This window comes from Neopsephotus bourkii, unplaced genomic scaffold (assembly GCF_033783945.1).
Source record: "Neopsephotus bourkii isolate Nb327-2 ecotype Australia unplaced genomic scaffold, CSIRO-AGI_Nbou_v1 NB_250, whole genome shotgun sequence".
NCBI lineage: Eukaryota > Metazoa > Chordata > Aves > Psittaciformes > Psittacidae > Neopsephotus > Neopsephotus bourkii.
Genome location: NW_026900760.1, coordinates 2,093,269 through 2,117,617, shown reverse-complemented (window position 1 = coordinate 2,117,617; position 24,349 = coordinate 2,093,269). Strand labels below are relative to the sequence as shown.

Below are 24,349 nucleotides of genomic sequence, written 5' to 3'. Positions count from 1 at the left end.
AAGGAAGTTTCAGAGTTTGGACTGAATATGTCTAGTTATAATGAGTTGCTCCCAAAAAAAGATTACTGGATCAGATTCAAATAGAGCACTCCCTAAATATACGAAGGTTGGTATTTCCTACTCAGATGCAGTACTGTCAGTTCTGTTCCTCATTTTCAGAGGATGTTGCCTTGCTGTAGTTTGGAACCTATCTATTTCTGCTTGAAAACAGAACAGAACGAATTCAAGGGTGATCTGTCTGGATTGCAGGCACAGCTGTAGTAGTCACATGTCTGAAACAAAGGGGTAGTCTAGAGGGTGTATTGGCTTTTTCCTTTGTATGGCAAGTGATTGGTAAGGTATTAATTGTACTGGCTAAGTGAAATGTTCCTGCTGCTGGACACAGATATTAGGATTTGTCCTATACTTGTGAGGAAAGACTGGCAGGACGTTTTTAGTTTTAGTGACCAATTTTGGGGGTATTGTCTCTGCTTTGTTCAAATTTCTGTTGTGGAATGAATGAGTAGTCATGGGAAACATTGTATTCCACGGGGTTATCATCTTAGCTGAGTAGATTTTTCTTTGAAGCAATTTCATGTGTAGCCTGTAGCCTTGAACATGTTTGCATATTGTGTCATGTTTGTATTCCCACCTCCAGTGGCAATGATTCAGGACCAAGTCATCCTTTTACAGGAATTATTTACAAAGGACACTGGAAATTCCATGGTATCTCTCTGTCATTTTTTTTCCAGATGGTGCTTCTAAACCTCTTTGGAAGGTGCTTGTGCAAAACAGAGAACATAAGTATTTCTGCTGGCTTTTGTCTCAAAAAAAATATATTGCAAAGCATCTCTAATTCTGGTGAAGATTTTATTTTGGGATGCTGGAGAGAAAAGGTGCCTGCTGCCTCCTCTCCCTCATCTGTCCCTCCTGGCACTCAGCCCCAGCCACCAGGGAACTGTCATGGGTGTTAAAGAGGGAGGAGGACACATTTTCTCCAAGTTCCTCACCTTAGGTTTTCTTAGGCCTCCTTTATGGCGAGTTGCCGTTCTCCAAATTCATTAGTATTTCCAGTGGCTGAAGAGCCAGCAGATTCATTGATTACTTTGCATAGAGATGTTGGCAGAAACATTCAGACCCCTCTGTAACTGCAGAGCACTGTGTTGGTCTCATGTTAGTCTGTCTGGCTAAAATCGTCTAAAAAATACTATAATTTTCAAACGATTAAAATGTCTTTCAGAGAAGCAGTGAGCAGATTCAATTTGAAAATCTTTAACATAGGGAGGAACCATTTTTAAAACACCCTTTTACATTGCCTTTCCATAATTTATCAGAAGTGGATCTGTGCTCTTAGAAAGTCAAACTGGGATTTCTCCAAGGCACCAATGGGATGTAGATAGCAAGTCAAGGTCTTGTTCAGAATTTTAGTCTAAAAACACCCACAGATTTCTCAAAATAAAGAGTAAAATCACTCCCAGACTGAGCTTTTTTTACCAAGTTTCAGCATAAAACTATATTTTTATAGCTGAGCTATAAATCTTCGAAAATAAGTTTATGTGGAAATGTTGATACAACCTTAGTTATAGTACTGGTAATGGCTATAGCACTCAATGATTTTATGGTGAAGGCTATTAATCCCAAAGAAAACTTTCTTGGAAGAAGTTGAACTTTGAAGGTCAACGAGATCTCAGAGGAAGCTGGGTTGAAAACTAAGAAAAGCTTTTGTTCATGTAAATCAATTGTTACTGTTTTCCTGTCTGAGAAATTTTTAATGGAAAGACTAATAATTTACAAACAGGAAAAGGGAAAACCTCTAAAGGCCTTATAAGAAGGGGTGATGAATAACATTATTATTTTTTAGATAGTGCTACTTTAAAATCTTGTTCTAAAGCCATGCTAGTGGTTTAACTAAAGGAAAACTATGCAGTTCACTTCCGTTCCCTGATTTTAAGCTTATTGTCAATTTTAGATCATGGTATAGTTATTGCAGATACGGTTTTGTGAGAATTGACCCCCACATTTCAGCAGAACTTACTGCAATTAACAGAGGATGTGCAAGATTTTTTAATAGCATGGCCTAGAAGACCTGAAGATTTTCTTTTAATGGTATTTTGAGGCAAAAAGTAAGTCAAGCAGGTCTGTTTTAAAGGGGAGAACTGAGAGTGTATGGCCTCACAGTGAAGTTGCGTTAGGCAGAAGTGCAAGTCTTCTAGTGTAGTGTGAGAAACCCACTTCTTAGCTCCTTCCAGGGATACCCAGGACCCTAATGCCATTAAGCCTCTGTGATTTAATTCCTTAGAAAGCCATCACACTGTAGTTTCACAAATGGTCAAGAATCTGCCATAGGGCTTGACTGGCTTCCTGTTGTTAGAACTGAAGAATGCTTGAAAACGTAGCAATAAATCCTCTCCTTTGCTACAGCCAAGTAAATAAAGAACAACTCAGTTGAGAGCCTGAAAGCAAAATATAGGCAATGAAGACTGAATATTCTGTATACTGGCTATAGGGTTTTGGTTAGGCTTCTGGTTCCTTACCTGTCTAAATAACAGGATCCTATTGTGTCCCTTCAGTTTTTATTGCTTTTGCTTTGGAAGCAATGACAACAGACAAGCTCATCTGTTGATTAAAATAATAGTGATTAAGGTATTTTGAAATTTGTCTGCTTTTATTGAATCTGTGCACTAGCAATTGAAGCTATGTGTGTGTGGGGGGGCTTATAATTACTAATTAATCACAGCTAGCAATTAGTGTGTCTTGTTTAGTGCATTTTCTTCATTTTGTATTGGTTTTCTGCTTATTACAGAAAAGTTAAGAATTTAAAAGGAAAAAGAAAGCTGCTAAGTGAAAAAAAATATTATACTTAAATGGAAGCATGAGGAAACTAGTATTTATACAAGATTGTACATGGGCACTCTACAGCTAGTCCGATAGGATGTTCTACACTGCCAGTGTCACAAGCTCAGAAGCGTGCACAGGGCAGGGGTAGCACAACCCCAGCTGATCTGTTCCTTCTCTCTTTCAGGAAATGTGGATATGACAACAGTTAAGGTGAACTGGGAATGTTGAGCATGAGGACAATGATGATATTAACCCTGAAATCGTTTGGTAAGTGTTTTGGAGATGACTCGGTAACACATGAAGGGAAGATGGGTAATGATATGCCTGTGCTCTCTGAGCTGCTGAAGTGCCACAAATTGGTCAGTAGCACCACTTGATCTAGGGCCAATAGTACAATGTCAAAGATTGACTTTCTGTTGTTATTGCTTTTTTAAGAAGTGCAGCATAATGTAAATAAATATATATGTGAATTCAAAGAGACATTTAAGTTTTCAAGTCTGTTACAGGTACAATTATTGTCAGGGCACCACAAATGCAGGTCCACTGTTCACATAGAACATCATGAAGGTATGTTCAAATTGTACATTTGTTGCTATACAGCTTTCCAAATCTCTCTTTTCTATTGCTAACTCTGTTTTACACCCAGAGCTAGTATGACTTCAGTGTTTTGATATCCCATAGTGTATTCTGTGTCTGAGACTGGCTCCTGTTCTAATCCATGCCATGAAATCACCTCAAAGCCTTTCCCCCTCAGCCCCAGTTTAAGCTGTTCCTATGAAACTGACTTGTACTACGTGAGTTGTTATTGTTTTCTACAAAACATTCCTTTAAAATCATCTCGAAAAATCACTGATACTTAGTGAGATGGTTCACAATAGTTTTATGACTTGGATTGCATACAGAAGACGCAGGAAGCACTTAACCCTGTAAAGACTAATACAATTGAGTCATCCAAATTTGTGTTTGGATAGTTACATCATGAAGATTTCTGAGACTACATTTAATCTTTTATTGTTAGTAAGGTTTGGGTCAGCTGATTTTTCTTTTATTTGAATAGAAGAGAATTTCTGGAAAGATTAAAAAGAACTGTATTAAAATTTAAATAATGAACTGTCGTTTTACAGCACTCATAGAAGATTCTGTCAAAAACCTTCTGTACAGAAAGGTGGACTTCAGTCTCATGGCTATTTAATAAAACATTTTTGTCATTCTTATCATATGTCTCAGTTTTCAACACTGAAATAATTTCTAATACTGTTTTTTTTGTGACCACTTTTTAAATCAAAAGATTTAAAAATCAGTTTTGATTGCAGTTTTGACGTTTTCTGTTTGCAATCAAATTCTGTGGCTAGCATTTATTGTGACCTCTGCTAAAGCACAGATGCCAAAAATCACTGAAAGTGATACTGCAACATAAGAGAATACAACAGTTTAATATGAACCCATTTGAAAATCTTTATTGTGATTTTTTTTTTCTCCCTCTCAGTGTACGGCAATAGCATAATACCCAGCTGCATGATAATATTGGCAAGCAAGGCCATGAATTTCAACTGCAAACCCTAAACACTGAATGTGCTGTGCTTTTTAAAGAAATCCCCTTTTGTATAAGATATGTAATACCCTTTTGTGCTGGAGTGGTTTGCATAATAATAGTTTTCTTTAGTTATTCATTGTCATGTGATGGAGCTACGAAGTGAGCTAGGCAGTAACAGCATAAAAGACAATTTTCCATTTTTCTCTATTTTTTCAGAGATTTTCTCGTCTTTTAAATGTAAATACTTGTAACTATCTTCAGAAAAGATATCCAGTTATTAACATTTCAGGCCTAATTGTTACTTTTCTTAATATCTACCTTTTTAGTCGAGCTTTCCTTTTTCAAAAGAAACAGCAATATTATTTCTTTTGCACTCATAAAGAACCTCAAGCATCTTAAAATAATTGGGTATATGATCATCTGGTGTAAGTCACCATAATCTATTCAGAAACATTGATACTTTGCTCAGGACTTGCAGAACTACTTAATTGGAGAAGCCAAGCAAAATTTATGTTATGAAGTGTGTAATTTATATTAGAGCTGTGCATATGTTACGCTACACCACTGAGATAAAAGGTACTATCTGAAGAGCCGTCTTAATAATTAGACTTCTAGGATACACCTGAGACCAAGCATAAAATGCAATTTTAAGAACTTTCTGATGAGTTTTCCCATGTAAATTTTTTTTAAGATTCCTCTTGGGCCTTTTGGTATGTTCTAGCCTGGGTAGTAAGTAAGGAATATTTCCCAAAGGAGATATAACTACATTGAAATGGAGCTCAATCTTATTCACAGTGAAAGCTATAGATGAGGGCCAAAGCCATGGGAAGTATCTCAGCTAATGTACAATAAACTAGCCATTATTCCAACTGATATTATCAAAGGATTTTTCCTTTGAAATCAGTGGAGTTATGCCAAGTTACTCTAGTTGTGACTTTGGCCATGAAATTACACATGATTTTCAACCTCTGGCCTGCTACCACTACAAATGGACCATTTCCAAACAATCCCTGAAAAGTAACAAAGGAAAGCAAGGCCATTAACTATTAGCTTAAATTCAGAGTGCAGAGAGGATTCATAATCTTCCTGGAAAACAGTCAGAGGCTTGCAAAGTGAAAAAGGTCAAAACCAAGTGGGTTAGATTATTTCAGAACAGCTCATGAGATGGATTAACATATAACAGTACATTACCAGACGTTAGCACTGCAAAGAATACCCAGGCAGAAAAGAAATGCTTCAGAGCCAAATGGTCACGCTTTTAACAGTTTTGTGTGTCAAAATAGGAGAACATTATACATAGCCATCCTTCAAAACTTATATGAATAAATCAAAGCATTACCTTACCAAGCAACAATACATTACTGTTTTCTAAAATATCTGAATCAGTCTTTGCTAAATAGGGCAACAAGGAATTTTCATAGCTCAAATCAGTGGTCAGTTCACACCAGAGACAGAAATACGACCACTGAACCCATGGAGGAAACCCTGGAATCTAGGTGAGAGGGTATTATAATGGCTGTATGCTCTATAAATCTGTTAATGTGAATCTCACAATTGAGCCATGGGGTTCTATCCTCTGATGAGAAATATGATTTGCCTCATATCATTTGGATACCAGATACTATTAATGCAGTGCAGGCTAAGCAATGTGTTGCAGTCTCTGTTAGTGGTAGTGAGATATATTAGCTTAGATCATTCTTTTTGCCTGGAAAAAAAATTAAGGAGGAAAACATTCAGCGGACTTTTTGGAAGTTTTGTATTGGGAAAGTATAGCCCAAGCTTTACTTATATGTTGTTATAAGGCACCATGAGCAGTGTTGGAATAAGTGCTTGTGCCTCACAGTCACACACTTATCCCTGGAATACAGCCCTTTCCTTCAGTTTTCCTATTCCCCTCCCCAGATTTCTAGGGTTCTGTGATAATTTTTTTCTCCTCCCTAACAGATGTATCAAGAACCTTATGTGCTCAGCACTTTCTTTTATAATTTCATAGAAGTGTTGAAGTTTTTGTTCACAGCAAACTGTGAATGAGAATTAAATGTTTCTGTCAAAAAAAAAAAATAAATAAATAAATGTTCCAGAGTGATGCAGATGGTCAAAAATTGGAGGAATCATCCATGGGGGGGTTTCTTTGGTTTTCTTGAAATAACTGTTGTTTAACTTGTAAGTCAATGAACTCTCTACCAAAGGCAATGAATACCATCCACCTTTTCCTATTAATAATGATCCTGCAGAAGATTTGGTAAAGCTACTGAGGTATTACCTAGTATACACACTTTTTCTGGTACTTTGGCCAATGCAAGTTATTTTTATTACATGGGAAGTAAAAGTCGGTTCCAGAACTAAATCTTGACATTGTACATTTAGACTTGGATTAACAGGCACTTTGGAAGAAAGTATCATATAACAGAGTCTAACTGTAAGAGAGACAGTTTAAACTTGCATGTTGTTCAGTTAAATTTAAGGTGTAGGAACACCTTCCTGTCTTGTATCCTCATTTGTAAGTGATTATGCTGGTCCCTCTCATCTCACACTTGCATTACGCCAGGCAGCTTTGCCAGTTTGAAAGTCTCCAGAAAAAGGGCCGAACTTCTTCCTTAAGGTAGTCAGTTATCTCCTAGAATAAGCCCAGCCATAAGTAGTGTTGAAGGCTGAATCTTTCAGTAACTTGGAACAACTGGGTTATATCACATGCAAGTTCACTGATACCAAAAAGGAGAGATCCACAGGCCTTAAGTTATAAGCTTGTAAAGTATGCTTACTGTAAAGTATAGAAAAGTTTTATGCATGAGCATGTAAGTGAGGAGGAGATGTCCTCAGTGCATGACTGGTCTGTTTGTAGGGTTAGGATGCAAAGAGGATTGTACTGACAATCTGGACTCCAGTGCCCTCTGAGCAAGTTTTGTATATGGCTCTGAACATTCTTGCTCATTTCTAGCCCATGTCCTCTTTCCTTTTTTGAAATGTTTGTGGCTGAGTGCATTGAGAGAGGGAGTATCATTTTAGATGTGCTACTGAGATGTTCCTATATGTTAATTCCTGTGACATTTCCACTGTAACAGCTGTCATATGAATTTTGTATGACAGCTTTCTAGTGCAATGAAATGCTTTAACATGTTTTAGGTGAAAGAGTACTCATTTGTTTGGCAGATAGATGCACACACATTAGCCGTTATGTTCCTAAGTCCATAAGAAGTCAGGGTGCAGTATTTCAAAATCCCCTATCCTCCTGGATTGAGCCCAGACAGCTAAAAGGAGTACAAGGTGTAGGTGGAAAAACAAGTCTTCCCTTGTGCTAGCTACAGTGGGTAGGGTTGCAGGGGAAGGACAGACCAGGACAAACTTATTTCTACTCTCTTTCTATGGCAACTTATTAAGAATAAGACCCAGTTTCAGCTAAACTGGGCTTTTTTCATCATTTTGTGGCCTCTATACATGAAAATGCAGCATTCACCCGTCTTCTGGTTCTCCAGTCACTGAGAAAGACTTCTAAACAGCCAAGGACCGAGTCTTAATGAATTTTAAAAGCTTATAAAATGTTCTTTGGTTATATATGCTTTAAAACAAAAGTTTTATTCTCGCATGTTGGCATGTCTTTATTAGCACCATATATTTACTTTTTATAGGAGTGAGAGCATGATTACTTTTATGCCAGCATATTTGATTGTGTAATGACTTACTTTACATTTACAGGGAGCTATTGTTTCTTATGAGGAAAAATAAAGTTTCTGTGGAGTGTTTAGTTAACTCACTGTTGAAGTGAAGCAAGACATATCTTTGGAAATCTCTTAAAGCATTATTTCTAATGGCACCAATCAGACCCTTGTTTTCCCTGTGAAAATATATGTGAATTTATAATGGACAAAGATAGAATTATCCCAGAATTGCTTCAGGAAAAAAAAAAAAGATTTCTCTCAGAGGAGGTGCGCAGATATGGATTGCGGTGCATGTTACTGTTCTATTGGCAGGCTGGCTTTGATTTTCAGTGCAAGACAATCTCCTGCTGCTTTTGATGGTCAGAAATAATTCCCTTTAAATTGAGCTATTGCATTTCCTAAGTGGAACTGGTCCTTATTTATGAGTACAAGACAAAGAATAATCTTACCCAGGGATTTTAATATTGCCAGTGATGAAAAACTGAATGCTTGATGTGTCTCAGTATTCTCAGGTCTTTGCAGTCTCTCAAAGTCTGTCCCAATTTAATCCAAGATATTGCAAGCTCATTGTAATGAAAGGAACTATATTCACAGGCTTTTTCTAGATCAGGAGATCCTTCCTTTCCATTCCCACTACAGATTTTGTGTAAGGTCCTTATAGAGCTAAGCAGACCTTGTTAAAACTTAATTCCATGTTGTATTAGAAACATGTCTAGAAAGGGCTTTTCTCACAGGTTGGTGTTTAATTATTAACAGTTATTACTGCTGACTCTCTAGCTAACTTATTCTCTCTCTCTTGTTCTTTCTCATGAGATTGGAGAGACTCTAAGATGTATGGAACTTGCATGGAGCTGAAGTTTGCAGTGAACAAGACTTGTAGAAGATCCTCAGTTCTCCCAGCATATGGGTGCATTTAGAGCTGAGGCCTGGATGTCCTTTTTAACACCTGCTCTAGAGCATGAATTACTGTAACAACATTTCCACTGACAGTGAAGTGCTTCCTCAATAGATGTGAGCTTATTGTCTGTTCTGTTGCTAGTAAAGCCAGCTGATTAGAAGGCCGGTGTAGCAGCTAGGTGATGTAATACATGCCTTCGAAAACTCTTATCAGAGCCCTGCATGCTTTCAGGAATGCTCACAATTCATCTGTGTTTGTGAATGTGAAAAGAGCCCCATTCATTCTTCATTGCACTGACCTGCTGGAAGCAGCCTCTAAGGAGCTAAGTTTTAAAGCTTGAAATCAACACTGCTGCCTCCTGCTCTTCATGCCTCTCCCACAGTGACAGAGTTTCAACAAAGGAAATGCTGGGTCAGAGAGTGGGTTTTTTCCTCTGCATCTGTTCTGTCAATATGAGGAAGTCAGAGTGCTCTGAGCGGCTTCATTTTCCATGTGCAAATGTACTACTTCAAAGGTCTATCAGGTGTTAATCTGCAATGAGCCATGGCATTCAGATTGAGGGCAACAATAAAGGAAAACTGGCCATCAGAAGTGAAGTAGGGAGAAGTCTTGGCCGTAATGTTCGACTGCAGTTGTCCCTTCCCAATGGGTATGGCTGATCAAAGACTTCAGTTAGGGGACCACACTCAGGGATGATTATTATTACTTTATTATTTAGCAATGAGATACTTTTGATTAGTGCTATTTAAGGCTATGAAATCAAGCACAAGAAAGTTGGGACTGTTCAGCCTGGAGAAGAGAAGGCTGTGTGGAGACCTTATAGCAGCCTTCCAGTATCTGAAGGGGGCCTATAGGGATGCTGGGGAGGGACTCTTCATTAGGGACTGTAGTGATAGGACAAGGGGTAATGGGTTAAAACTTAAACAGGGAAAGTTTAGATTGGATATAAGGAGGAAATTCTTTCCTGTTAGGGTGGTGAGGCACTGGAATGAGTTGCCTAGGGAGGTTGTGAATGCTCCATCCCTGTCAGTGTTCAAGGCCAGGTTGGACGAGGCCTTGGGTGCCATGGTTTAAGGTGAGGTGTCCCTGCCCATGGCAGGGGGGTTGGAATTTGATGATCTTAAGGTCCTTTCCAATTCTAACTATTCTATGATTTTTTATAAAAAACTCCTATGTTAATTCTTACTAAGCGAACCATGTCATTTTCTTCCATTCCTTATGCAGTAAACTCCTAAGAAGGAGTATTTCTTTAACTCATGCAAAAATGACATTCTTTGCTCTATGCTGCCAAAAAAGATGACCAAAAGAAAACCTTTAGTCTTAGAGGAAATACAAGAGAAGCATGTGTTAGATACACTAATGGTTTTGCTGATCTGTGATTTAGCACCACTGGTCCTTTTTGCAGCTGCTTTGTAAAATGCAGGTTAGATCTCAGATACCTTTCAGAAGGGGTTTGATGGATGACCTTGTCTTGCCACAGGAAACTGCACAACCTTAAGTTGAGTGGTTACCAAAGGAAGTGGTGGCATTCCCCTTAGACAAGAACTGTATGCACTGGCAATTTTTGGCTTTTGAAATGGCTCCACAAGATCTTGGCCATCTGAGTGCAATTCAAAATACCCTGTTATGTACACTCATCTGAGGAGGAGGGATCACTGAGGGGACGTGCTGTATTTAAGATCTGAGCAATCACATGCCTTTAAAATTTCATTAGAATGATACTGGGATAAGTCATTTTGTAAAGACATTAAAGATGTGAAAAGAAGGAGAAGATGTGCTGTTTACCCCTGAATGTGTGCAGCTTCACTGCATGAAAAAAGTTATATATAAAGGCATTCTGGTCAGTCTTGCAAAATAATTTGCAAGATTGCAGATTTTGGTAACTGCTAGTACTAACTTTGCAAATGCAAAGGATTTGAGTATATTTGCCCATGAAAGTGTTTGTATCCTCAGGTCTTTGGTTATTGAACAGCCAGTCTTCTGCTAATAGAACATGCAAAATAGGTCAGACAAGAGCCCAGTGCCATCTCAATGATTCTCCAGTTTTTCTGTGTCCCTTGAAGCAAAGGAGAGTATGAAAAGATCTGATTTTCATTTTCATAGGAGTTTTTGTTTTATCAAATACATCCACCTCGGTTGTGAAAAGTTGGCTGAAGCAAGAAAGAACAGTTGAATATTTGTGCTTTCAAATAGAATTTCGCCAAAAAGTGTCACTACAACTCACTTGTACCAGGGACGATCCTTTGCAACCTTAGCAAGGTCCATAGAGTGCAGCAGAGAGCAATGCAGAGGAAAACAAACCAGTAGAAAGTACAGGTACACAAAGTACAACTGGAGAGGCCCCCAGTGAGGATCGGTATTGTATGCTGGTGATCTACAAAGAAACCAGTTTAAATATAACTTGGACATCTATCACAGGACATAGGCTTCCTTCAAATTGACTCTGTCCATTCTTTTCACTTATAGTCCCTGACCATTGGACTGCTGTGGTTTAATTGTGTCCAAGATCCAAGATACTGCTCGGATTGTTCTGCAATAAATTCTTCAGATTCAGCAGGAGGGAGCCCATAGATGTTAAAGTAACCCCATCCCTGCAGCCAGTGGTGCCACCGCTTTAAAGAAAGGATTCTTTCTTCTGGATCAATCGGGGTTTTCCCAACAGCCAGCCCTGTTGTACAGGTGATGTTTTGGATGTGTGCCTGTTCTCTACACTTGCCTTTGATTGCTTTCTTCTTTATAGTTCTTTTCCTGCTAACTTCTTAATGCCTTGCAGAAGGCATTGGTTTTATTATGTGTCTGCCCTTGCAGTCCTCGCTCACAAAAATGCTTCACCACAGTATGCCCTTTTATACCTTAGTCATTCTTTCTTACTGCTGTACAGAGGGCATAGCCAACCCTGGGAAATCGCTTTCTGTGGCATGCTGATGTATTGTGCTTAATGTATTATCAACAAGGACAAGTCTGCCTCAGGCAACTCCAGCAACCCAAAAAGCATGGGGATTTTTTTATACAGCAGCTCTTTTAAAAAGAAGTGCATATCTGATGCAGAGAAACTTTTTCCTTTGGTTTCCTGCAGGTAAAAGCAGCAGTTGATGCTATGCAGAAAGACAAGCCAACAAGACATTGCTCAGGTGAAACAAAGTGGAAAGAAACTATGGTGAATTTCATTAGTACTGTCCATTCGCATAACATTGCAGAGAACTTCATGCAGCACCTAGGAGAAAACATGTTCTAGAAGGGATTCTATTGTCATCCCAGCACCAAAAGAGTAATCCTGACATCACTTCGAGAGGGCTGTGCTGTGAGGTCCACTTCTACCACCGCATTTGCATGAGAAAATAAGAAGTCTTATGCCGTGTTGTAAAGCCCTGAAAGGCTGCCCTTGTTAGTCAGAAAAATAGAAGGAGGCATTCCAGAGTGCAGGTCGTCTTGCAGTTACATTGGAGCTCGCAGGATTGCAAAGCATCCCAAGTCTGGGAGATAGTGCTGCTGTCCCCAGCAGATTTTTAAATGACTTTCGTTTCCTTTAAAATTAAGTCCAGAATGAGTGGTTTTCTTGACAAATGACTGGCAGTTCTGTAACTCCAGACATCAGGAATTCTAGCACAAATCCCATACATGTGTTCCTAAATTAGTACGCAAAATGACCATATCGTCTGATCATAATTTAAAGAATTATGCAGGATTCAGAAAGAAACTGATCTTTTAGGCAGTTTCCCTTAATTTAGGAGCTCATAATGAACAGGAATTTTTAACTTGTTTGAAATCTCATTTCAAACTGAGCTCTAACATAACCTAACCTTCTGACTGTGTACACTTATACTGCCAACGGCTAGAAATTCAAGTGCGCAATGCTCTTCTGTCCTCACAATAAACTTGAAATCTCTCTGATTTGGACCTCAGCCTGAAATGTTCTGCATGCCTTCTCTTGTCCTGACCTTGGCTGTCACAGTGGCACCCTGAAACATACAGGAAAGCATCATTGTTTTCTATCAGCCTCCATTTTAGTATATCAAGATGAAAAATAGTGTTTTTAAGCATATGCACTGCTGCATGTGTTCTGTCTGTATGTCTGCTCTGCCATGTGTACATATCACCACCTAGGAAGCAGGTACAGACATTGTCTGGAGCTAAGGGAAATGGGAGGTTTAGCAATTACATCTTTTTCAGAAAGAGACCATTAGGATGCTGCTCATAGGGTGGTCTGAGAGAGCCAAGGTATTTGGTATCCCAGTGTTACATGGCAGAAGCCTCCCTCCTGCATCCTGGACAAAGCTTATACTTAGAAAACTATACAGTAAAAAAAAATCTGCAGCTGACCATTTAATCCATTTAGTAATTTTTACTATGTCTGCCCTTTTTGTACCTGCTTTCTTGATGAAGAGGGTGAACTCACGCACTGAAGCTGGGAGAGAACACCCTGTTTAATAGGATAGAACAGAACTTCTACTGCCACCAGCCACAAATTGTCTCTTTACTTTTGGGGATCTTTTTTCCCCCTCTATTTTTTTAGGTATTTTCCCTGAGCTCATCAGTCAGGATGAGTAGCATCACGCCTTCACAGATGTGCTCAGGAGGAACCTTCTACGACAGCTTCTCAAAGTGCTTTATCTTTTTGCTGACAAATGGGTGCCAGGGTCAGAACTTAATGAAGTCTTCAGAGAAAATTTTGCAATGAATTAGGGAATCTCAAAGGTATGAACCTGCAGTAAAACCAGTGCAACAAGTGATTTATCTTCTTCTATTCACTTTTTGACAGGCTGAACACTCGGCTTTGTGGCAAGCTGTAATATCACCTTACCTACACCCACATTTATTTTTCAGGTTTCCTGCCTGACATTCCAAAAAACTGAGGTCAGGTGGGCAATGGCCTGGAGTAATTTACAGTTCGTGTCCCACTGATATCTTCAGACGTGAAAGCTGCTTGAGCACCTCTGCTAATGCTCCTCAAGAAAATTACCTGGACAATTAAGCATGGAAGTCAAGATAGAATGCCAGTGGTTGTTTCCCTCTGCACTGTGGAGCTGGATTCATGTCAGCAAGTAGGTGCTGCTCTTTTTCTAGGAGTACAGAACAAAGTTTGTTCTCCTGTCTCTCAAAGAAACTCGTCAGGAGACACCCAGTTTCCCAAAGCACATAATTTCCAGTGCTAAGCTGATGTTCCTATCACCACAGAGGACTTCTGATGCTTAGGTAAGACCTTTTATGGCATAATCTTATTTACCACAAACTGTTTTACTTCCCTTATTCAGATACAGGAAGGATAGACCAATGGGCAGAATTCTATCATGCTGTTGATGACCAGGACAATAGTGGTAGATATAGAGCAGAACTAACAATTTGAATGGAAAATGTAAATAGTGTCTTGGTTCTTGAGAAATTAATGTTAGCTTACCAATTTTGCCAAATTTATTTTTTCCACTGAAACAGATGTGAGCAGAAATGTTTTTATCAGTTCTAGGAGCCAAGGTATTTTTCTCCATTTGAAAACATACAGAGTTTGCATGTGTGTTGGTAGCATTAAGCTCTTAGTAGAAAAACACCCTTTTCTCAAAAACCACTCTTGGATTTCTATTGACCATCTCAGCCCATAGACCAAGAACTGAATGTATATGTAGAATCAGTTACTTTTTCCCTGATAGAGTAATATATACTAGGAAACACAGACACCATTTGCTGTGCTGAGCTGGTGAGCAATGCCCTTGCAGCACCCCAGAGAGCAGGCTGGCTGCTCTGGGTCTGAAGGACAGACCTCAGCTGGCCAGAGTCAGTGAGATGCTGTCAAGGGACTTAAGTCATCCCCAAAGTGCAGATTCAGTTATATAAATATAGGCAGTCATCTTCAGAAACTGTTGCTCTGGACTGCACCATTTTCACCAGCAATAAAACAAGGCAAGAGCTAGTCCTGGCTGGTGAGAAGCCCAGAGTCTTATGTGTAAATGTAGCTTTGTTACTAAAAAAGGGAGGAGGGCTTAATTCCCTCTCATACTTCTTGTTTAAACTAACTTACATGGCTGCACAGTGGGTGTTTGTAAATGACCTTTACTAGATGTGTTTTCTGGTTTAAATTTTCATGTTGAAATGAACAGTGAAGGAATCCAGATGTGGTGTTGTGTTATGATGAGAATATTTTGAATGGGCAGATGTTCTGGTATGCTCTCAGGTCAAGACATTTCTGTATCTTTTGTATTGCTTCATTGTTTAATGTCAAGAAACTTGATTTTCTCAGCAACATTCATTAATTTTCATGAAATGTGTAATCATATATGAATAGGTACAAATACCCAGCATCAGTTCCTTTCTTCTGATGTCTGTTCTGTTTTTATACATAGAACTCGTGCAATTAGACTTTTACATTAAACAGATTCCTTATTTGAAAGCTCACTTGGCTTTCAAATTTAGATTTGAAAAAACATTGAATGAAATTAAATGTTTCTTTTGGATAGAACACTGACGAAGAAAAGGAAATCCCTTGCTGCGGGATATTGCAGTCACGGGTCATGAATGTTTAAGCAGGAGTTACTGCCATCCAGAGGAGAAAAGCCATAAACTGTCATATTTCATTATTTTTTAAGCAAAGAAAGGCAAACCTAGATGGTTGATTCAGTTTATTTCTTATTAAGGAATCAAAGAACAGAGGAATAGTATAAATGTACCCAGAGGTTTCTGTGGGGTTTTATATGTGGGTATTTATGAAACAAAGTTCAAAGCAGCACTGGAGAAGCACAGTAAAACACACATCTATAGAGGAAGAAGCTCCAGGTCATAAACCAGATTTATTTTCATCTCTGCCATTTGAGGTATTTAAGGAAGAGGTTTTAGAAATCCCTTTGCTAGGTTCCAAGCTTTGGACATGACCCAGAATGTGGAAAGGGGATGTATAATCTGTACTGGTATCCCAGGCCTCTGGGGATGTGCAGGCCCCTTGTCAGAGGAGTTCAGTGGAGAAGCTGTTGGCCATGGCAGAGAGCTCCCAGGGCACGCAGGGCTGTTAAAGCAGGAGACTGAATGAGGCTGTGGGTGAAGGTGGTTTTCACAACTCCTGATAATCCAGAAAACACAAAACCTCTGGGAAAAATAAAAGGAAAAGGGAGGAGGGGACGTTGTTTATATCTTCTGCCCAGAGCGTCCCTGGAGTTTAGCAAGAAGTTCTCAGCTGAAGGAAAAAAAGAAGGGGGGGGGGGGGAGGGGGGGCCACGACACGGATTAAACTATTGACATGTAACGCCCTTTTTGGACAGCCTATCTTCAGTCACCAGCATGGACAAAATCCAAGAGTGGTGATAAATTTCTCATAAAAGCCAGTAATGATAATCCACCCAAGGAAGGTATTTCTAAATAGCATCTTATCTGAACAGTATCTAAAGGCCCTTCTAAATGGTAACTTCAGTATTTTTTACCTCGTTAGGGACTAGGTTCTGGGTTGCGCGCATTTCTCCTGATGTATATTCTGCACATGAAAACATAACGCGTGCATTCCAACCTTTCTTGGGTTTACATAGGTGAAAACGGAGCCTCACGGCCACGGCACGGGGCGCGTTAGGACCCCGCGCGGGCGCACCCAAAGTGCCCGCCGGGTGCCGGCCCGTGGCGAAGCAGGACCGGCAGCGCCCTCTGCTGGGCACAGGGCGCAGAGGCGGACGGGCGGGCGGGCGGTAGGACCCGGGGTTTGCGGTGCTGCTGCCGACTGCTGCCAGCCACGCGAGCAGCCGCAGGAGCCGCCTGGGCACGCAGCCGCTCCGTAGCCGGCACCGGGCGGGTTGTGTCGCCTGTAGCTGGGTGCAGCCGAGGTCAGCTCCTGGGTTACTTCAGGTAATCGCTGTACATGCAAAAAGTGAGATAGGTACTGCGGGTGTCCTCGCTACGGAGTAGATTCGCAGCTGCGCTTACAGTGATTGGTTCCCAAACTGAAATGATTGCCACCTGGTAGAGGCACATTACTACTGTGCCTGTACAGAAGTGTTAGAAACCCAGGAACGGTCAAACCGCTGCAGTTACAGCCGAGGTCGGAGAGATTTGAAGCCTCACGCTATGGGTGAAGAACCCTATAACCGCTTTCCCTTTTTGCTACTGAGTAGCAGAGTCTCCTGGCCCTCAAAAAGATCATTAAAAGGAAGGTGGGGCTTTCAGGAGGGGAAATTCTCCCATCAGAGGGTAATTCTTTTGAATTTTAGACCATACTAATGACACCTACTAAACCTTCCCTTCCAGATTTTACCCACAAGTGTAACCCAGGAAGCAGAGTGAAGCTCAAATTCTCTGTGAATGCAGTCATGTATTAGCAGCTGTCAAAGCTGTGTTTGTGCTTCTTATGCACATGGTAGGACCAAGCTGTGTTAAATGGATTGACTCTTTCCTCAAGGGTTTTTACTTAATGGAGGAATTTCCAGAAGGATCCCAGCCTGAGACCAGCGACGTGGCTGCCCTACCCTCAGATTTATATGTCGAGGTAGAAGAGAGGTCAAACACACAGCCTTCCACTTCAGTTATGTGCCTGATGACCTGCTATAGGAATAACTATTGATCTCTGCTTATAACTCCTGTTAAGAGTCCTGTACGTATCGACAGTCCTGGAACCCCAGATTTAAATACCAGGAGTGCCAAAGACAACCAAGCAAATATCTTAGCTTGTTGTCTGCAAACTTTCCCTCTGGTAAAATATTTCTGTTGTGATTTTTGCCATTGACACAAAAAAAAATCTGAAATTGTACTAGTTCATAAGCATGCAAAATAATGTATTTATTCTAAATAATGTTTTAGGATTTTTAAATAGGTTATTTTTCCTTCTCCTGTATATTGCTGAAACTTAAAGGGAAATGGGAAATTATTAATCTTAAATGGGAAAAGAGAAATTATTGTCAATAACATATGTCATAGTCCGTTAAAAAGTACCGTAGAATACCCTGTTGATACCACTCAGCTACCCAGCACCTGGAAACTGAATGAAGTTGGTAGCAACACAGAACAAGCCTTTGTCACTGTATCAGATACCTTCAGCAGAGCATTGTGTCATCTCTAGCTCCATCACAAGGTGATCTGTTTCGATAGCACGTGAGGGGCAATTGTTCCTGCAGGCAATAGATAACCCTAAACAGGCAGCATTCAACAAAAGCAGAGCAGAAATCACTAGCTACTATTTCCAATTAGGAAAAAGAAAAAGCATCATGAAGAGGTACATTTTCCAGAGCCAAAATTATGTTGTATTCCATATGGTCTATATTTTTAATATTATAATCCAAACAAAAATGAACTTAATTTAGAAATCTGCATTAAAATCTGGAAGAGGCACGTTGAGATGTAAGGAGGTGCATGGGCCAGTACCCAAATCATTGGATATAATTTTCCGCTACATTTGTCTGACTAAATCCATGTAGACTTTGAACAAGTTTGGCAAGAGCCTTTTAGTGGTTTTGTTTTTACAGCCATATAAAGGGGAAAAGTCTCTTGTGTATTGAGTGTCCCTGGAAATGGGTAAAATCATTGTGGTAAAATGTGTTTATATATTTTAAAACAATCATGAATCAAGACAATTCTTTGAAGACAATTTATAGTAATAATTTCATGTCTGTTTCTTGAGTTGCCTAGTCTACATAGCTGCCTAAATGGGTGCCAATGCAAACAGTCAGTATTAGGCGCTGCCAAATGAAATCATCACCCATTTTAGTGCCCCTTACCAAAGCATGCTCCTCACTGGCAGCCTTCAGTGCATAAACAAACTGATGAATCATCTTGCTAGCTCGGAGAGTGATGGTGAAAATAAGCTCGTTCTCAATGCAACAGTTTGGTCATTTGAGACAGGAAATCACTTTGTGTTGGGAAGTAGTACTGGGTAAATCTCAACCAGTTTCCATAATGGCGAACAGCTCAGGTTGCAGCAGGAATGATGTGATTATGATGGGCAGGAAGCAGAATAAGACAAGTTCCAGCAAAAAACTCCATAGAACACAATAGTGAATATTGTTCTTGATGTAGATCTTTAATAGGTGGTTCAAAAACTTATACCAAGATTAATTCTACAAATCCATTAAGCTCATAGAGCTGTTTTGATGGAATTCTATTCAATATGGTAGGGTTTTTCTATAGAAACACTTGTATGTGCCCTGCATCAACCACCCTGAGCCCAGTTCTACAGAAGTATCTTCACAAATAATGACTTAAAGAAGGAGATACAGAGAACTAGATGGGGAACTATGAAAGCATGCATTCTTTTTCTCTCCCATTTTAATCAGCTGCAGTACCTCATTGTCCATGAAAGCTGACAGAGGCATCAATGACAAGTTGCCACAACATAAGGGGGCACAGACTGCTCAGTAGTACTTTGAGAGGTGTTTCTTGTGCGGGATCTGCACTGAAGCTGATTTTGCTTCCTCTCTTTCATGGCAGAGGCTAAACTTTGGAGTGGTGTCAAGTCTGGTTTTATGATACTAAGATCTCCCTGGGAATTTATGAGGCACTCTCCTTGGATTTAATTTATCCCTTCAGGGAATGTGGGTTATAGATGAGTCATTTTAAGCCCACTGACCTCAGTCACCTTCTGTGACAGGTAAACTCAAGCTTAAAGTGAAAAGATCCCCAGGGTCACTGGTTTCTGCTAAAGGATACATGTGTGCTATCAGAATACTGAAATAATCAGATAAATGTGATGCAAATTGGGGCAGCTTGCTTGGAGCAGTGCTGCTGACACAGAACACAAAACCAATGTAAGAACCACTGAGGTTTAATTCCAGAATCATTAATTCTTCCCAAATGGTCCAGATTTCAATAGAATAAAATTTGATAGTGAATTCCACTTTATATGATAATACAGGGGACTAATAGCAATTACCTGTTGAATGGCAATGGAGCTGAGCAGTGTCTGAGGCATCTGGGTTACTCAGCGAAGACTTGAAAGATTCCCTGAAGAGGTGCTGCCTCTTACAGTAGCTCACTGTAATCTACCTGTAAATCTTCATAATTTTCATGGCTGTTTTACATGTCAAAAGTTCCATTTCAAGCTGAAATACTTACCAATCCACCTGCAGCTTCCTTGCATGTCTGTTGGGCAAGGAAGTGTGCTGGTATTTTCAGCGTCTTTGTAAAACTATGGAGTATGTTTGGACATATTGTGGAATGCAGTAAACAATGCAGTGCATTCCTGGGGTGAATTTTCTCACTAGTTTATGGTTTTGAAACTCAAAGCTCCGTACTGTAATTTAAGGATTTGTAGTTGTTTTGAGCAAGGGAAAAATTAGAAGATGATGGACTCCATTATAGGAGACTTATTTAATGCCCTATTCAAACCCTATCCAGATATTTCATCTGAAGTCTTCACCTAGAGTCAATATTACATGGGATCAGCTATCTGAAAGAAAATGATGGAACATTTTCTTAGCTGTTAGGCACCTGAGAAATGTAGAATTTGATGATGCCAAACTATCTGCCATATGTGTACTTTCTCTAGTCTTATTTTCCTGAATGAAATGTGGTTACCACAAAGGCTATTTCCAATTGAAAAGGAGAGAGCAGTTAGATTTGGCTTTCCTAGATGTGGTGTATCTCTTAGCAAATGTTTTACAGTTTCTATTACAAATTTGAGGGGAAGTTTTTCTCATTAACAGTCATTACTTTACATTTTCAGCACAGAAAAAAATAAGGATGTTGAGGTAAGTTTCAAGCCACCATTTTAGATTTTAAAGAGAATTAGTGCACTCACTGGGATTAAACCACAGGCACCCATATATTTACCAGACCATTTATGGGTTTTACTTCTATTTTATCCCTTAAACAAAAGTGAAGAAATAATAGAATTACATTTACATATTTACTTAAAAGAAGGTAATTTATAAACTATTATAAATAGTAAATACCTAATTCCAACTTTTAAACAAATAAGACCAAAAAAAAAAAGGTATTTCTGTAAGATTTAATGTAAGAACAGCTGTAAGGAAAATATTTCTGATTTCTTTAGGTCAGTTTTAGAATCATAGGTAGTTTAGGCTGGAAGAAACTTCTGGATGTCTTCTAGTCCAAGCCCTTTCTCCAAGCAGTTATCATTACATCAGGTTGCTCATCGTTGCATCCAATCAAGTTGAAACATCCAAAGACAAAGATTCCGCAACCTCTACTGAATGCTGATTGCTGCAATGCGTTGGTAAGAAAGCAATTCACATGCAAAATTATTCCCCATTTTTTTCTGGATAAAATTTGGAATGTCCCACTTTTTATCAGAGGCCTTTCCCATTTTCTGGATTGCATATGTCCTGTTCAGGTATCATATGCCTGATATCTGGTAGCAGCTAACCAGTGCCAAGAGGTACCTGCTCCGTTTAGTCTTGTACAAGCTTACAGTGGTAATAATGAGTTAAGTAGCTTAGAGTGCAAAAGTTAGCACAGTAAGTAAAATGTTTGGTTGCTCTATGATTTACATCTGGTTTGTTTCCTTGTTTACAAAACTGGCTGGGGTTATTTTTCCCCTCAAGCTATTTTAAAGCTGTACTTCATCATCTTTGAATGATTTTTTAGATATTTCACTTCATCTACAGTATTTTGTTTCTTTATCCAAAGTTTTAATGGTCTTTCATTTATGCTTCATATGAAACTACTGACAAAAGCCTTAGCCCGTGTCAGAACCTGTATGCTCAGCCCTGCAGAAATACATCAGGAGGATTTCCTTGTGGGTCAGTTAGCTCTTTCTGCTTTACCATGTCCTCATCCTTGGATCTGCCTGAGGGCAACTCTGGTGATTTCTGGGGGAGCAGGAATAAGGACTCATTCTCCTCACCTTGGAACACGATCCTTGTTTTACATCTAATGTTGTTTTTCTGGCCAACAGTCACTGCAATAATCAGCTTTTCAGTATTTAAAAACAGTCCCTTAAAATGGTGCAGTGATTTAACTCATATCTTTGGACAAACTCTGGAAAACCTAGCATCATTGCTAGAACCACTGGTAGCCCTTCTCAGTGTGTAAATCCCATGTGAGTTCACAGCCCATGCAGACTTCACTGACCTCTATAGAGCTGGGGAGCAGAGGTTTTGCCTCATCCCCACTGATGTGTCCTATCTCTCTTCATCTTCTGTCTCCTCTGCTGTGCAGATCTCAGGTCAGAAGAGCCAGGAAAGCTGTTGTGATTACTTCTATGGCAAAGCAGTGCTTCAAGAAACACATCCCAGAGACATAGTTGTCTGCCAGTACTTTGGTCTCAGCTAGTTACAGAAGATAAGTTTTGGCCTGAACTACTGGTGGGAGCCTCTTCTTCCACCTTCCTGGGAGACCAGTGTTCTGCCAGGTCAGTTCCCCTGCCAGAAATGAACATGGGGCATCTGTTTAAACTGGGAAGCTGATAGTGTTGAACTCCTCTATTTGTATAAGCTAGCTGGCTATCCTCTTGCCATTTCTAATGTAAATCTACTATGGTGTTACGAAACTTTATTTATTTTAAGCTTGCAATATTTACCAAAGCAAGATGTACAAAAAGGGTCCTTTTTAACTTCCATTCCATTTTTCTACCGAGTTAGTTGTTGGAAAGATATGTTCATGTATAATTAAATGTGGCTTGCTTAAACCTTTGCAGTTGGTAGCTTAATATATATTTGGTTGTACTTTGAGTACAAAGGCTATATTATGCTTTTGTTGGCATCCTTGCTGGTTAGTATGCCAACTGCATAATTTTGTTCTCTGCTATATGTCAGGATTCGAGTGCCGAGGGCTCAACAGGTGGTGCTGGGATAAAGTTCTGGCAAATCAAATAGGTAATGCGGTTATTTCTTTTGTCAAATTATAATTGAAAACAGAGACAAGTAAAATGAAACTCACATTTTCCTGGTGCAAAACAGGGTTTAGAATTAAATTCAAATCAGTTTCCATGACAAATACACATTACTACCGGAGCTTGGTCTGTAAATAAACATGCAACACCTTAGTTTTGATGTAGAATGATTTGTTCCCTGTAAATTTAAACCTTAAACATCAGTGTTTAAACAATAACAGACGGCTGGAGTCTTCCATGAATCTTCTTTCTTGTACGCATTTTGTAGAAACTGTGCCAAAAACTTCAGGAAAACTTTGAAGAGATTTAAATCTAAAAAGTCAGAGAATTTGAGACAATCTGTGATACATAACTCAAACGTTAAACATCAAGAGTTTCCTGCCATATTGTTTTCTAATCATTGCTAAACCATGCTCCCAGCAGAAAAAGATAAATACACTGAAAATTCCAATGAATGTGCTGAATGAGGTGCTGCTTATTTTATGCTTGACTTGGATAATGTTTATTAATCCTAAAATCATAAAAATGGGATAAAACCATCTACAACAAAAATGCCACAAAATATATATGCATAGCTTGGTTTTCCAAAATTGCTTGCAAAAAGACCTATACACTTGCAAGCCTATCTGCTTTGCTATTGTAGGCGATTTTTTTACACTGAGATGTCTTTATTTTCCTCTGAGGACCTCTCTAAAACTTATATGTATAATCTTATCTTCGGCTCCTACAATCATTGTGGTTTTATTAATTTTCCATTCCTCCTCATTCAAAGACATTTCTCCTAAACTGTAATTTTCTTGGTTCCAAGTTCTGTTTTGTCAGACCTGAGCCCTTCATCCACTAAAGCAGCTTCCCACAGTGGCCTCCAGTTCCTTGGGCTGGTCACAGATATCTTTGTCCCTGCCAAGCCCTTATTTACTGAAGGCTTTACATTTGTATGAGACAGGATGGTACATTCTCTTCTCTCACTTAATAACTCTTTCCATAAGTGATCAGGAACTAAGAAGCATGAGAAAAAGGTATCATGTTTAATCCATAAACCTCATGATTTTTACTTTTTATATGCCATAGTTTCTATTGTTTATTCCTAGCAGACTGTTTCTCTCCCACAGCAGTGGGCTGAGGTAGTGATGCTGAATGCCAAGGCTGCTGCAGGCAATGGGACCACTGCCTGTGCCCTGGCCTGGGGTGCACAGAGCAAGATGTGAGAAACTACTGGACATGGCACAAGAAACTGCTGGACCCAAAAGATCACAGAGTGAGAAGCTGGCAGCTTTACAGAGAGTACTGTGAGGAATTCACAGGTGGTTAAGGAGGAGTTATGTGAGAAACAACCAAAATTCACAAGAAAGCTGGAGGTGAGTGCTGGGGATGTTTTGGGGAGCAGGGATAGTGTGAGGCTAACAGTACCAGGTAACCATATCAGCTTACCCACATGAGGCTGAGATCACCCTGAAATGCTATCACAAATACCAAAAATCAGATTCAGCAGCTGCATGAGTGGAAAATGGAGCAGAGATTAATTGGATTCATGGAGAGCTACTAAATCCATGAGCCTTTAAGGTATTAGTATTTGGTTACTAATTTGTTTAATTTCTTCACACTTTCAGCATGAAGGTACTTAGGGACAGCAAGACATTGGCCGAGAATAAGGATTCCAGTTCAGTGTAACCCTCTTCACAACCCCATGCTTGAAC

The 24,349-nt window shown here is 39.5% G+C and overlaps 2 long non-coding RNA genes across 3 annotated transcripts; both read left to right on the top strand.

Annotated features, from left to right (window-relative positions):
- Nucleotides 1–10,801: 10,801 nt before the first annotated feature.
- LOC133208244 (uncharacterized) lies at nucleotides 10,802–13,949 on the top strand. Its single transcript, XR_009724302.1, has 3 exons — nucleotides 10,802–12,173; nucleotides 13,419–13,600; nucleotides 13,730–13,949. It is a non-coding gene; the product is annotated as an uncharacterized LOC133208244 (long non-coding RNA).
- Nucleotides 13,950–20,856: 6,907 nt separating this feature from the next.
- LOC133208267 (uncharacterized) lies at nucleotides 20,857–24,338 on the top strand. 2 transcript variants are annotated; one of them, XR_009724308.1, is made up of 4 exons: nucleotides 20,857–21,152; nucleotides 21,980–22,172; nucleotides 23,765–24,010; nucleotides 24,263–24,338. It is a non-coding gene; the product is annotated as an uncharacterized LOC133208267 (long non-coding RNA). The 2 variants fall into 2 exon arrangements; XR_009724307.1 differs by lacking the exon at nucleotides 20,857–21,152 and having other exon boundaries at nucleotides 21,744–22,172.
- The last annotated feature ends 11 nt before the right edge of the window (nucleotides 24,339–24,349 follow it).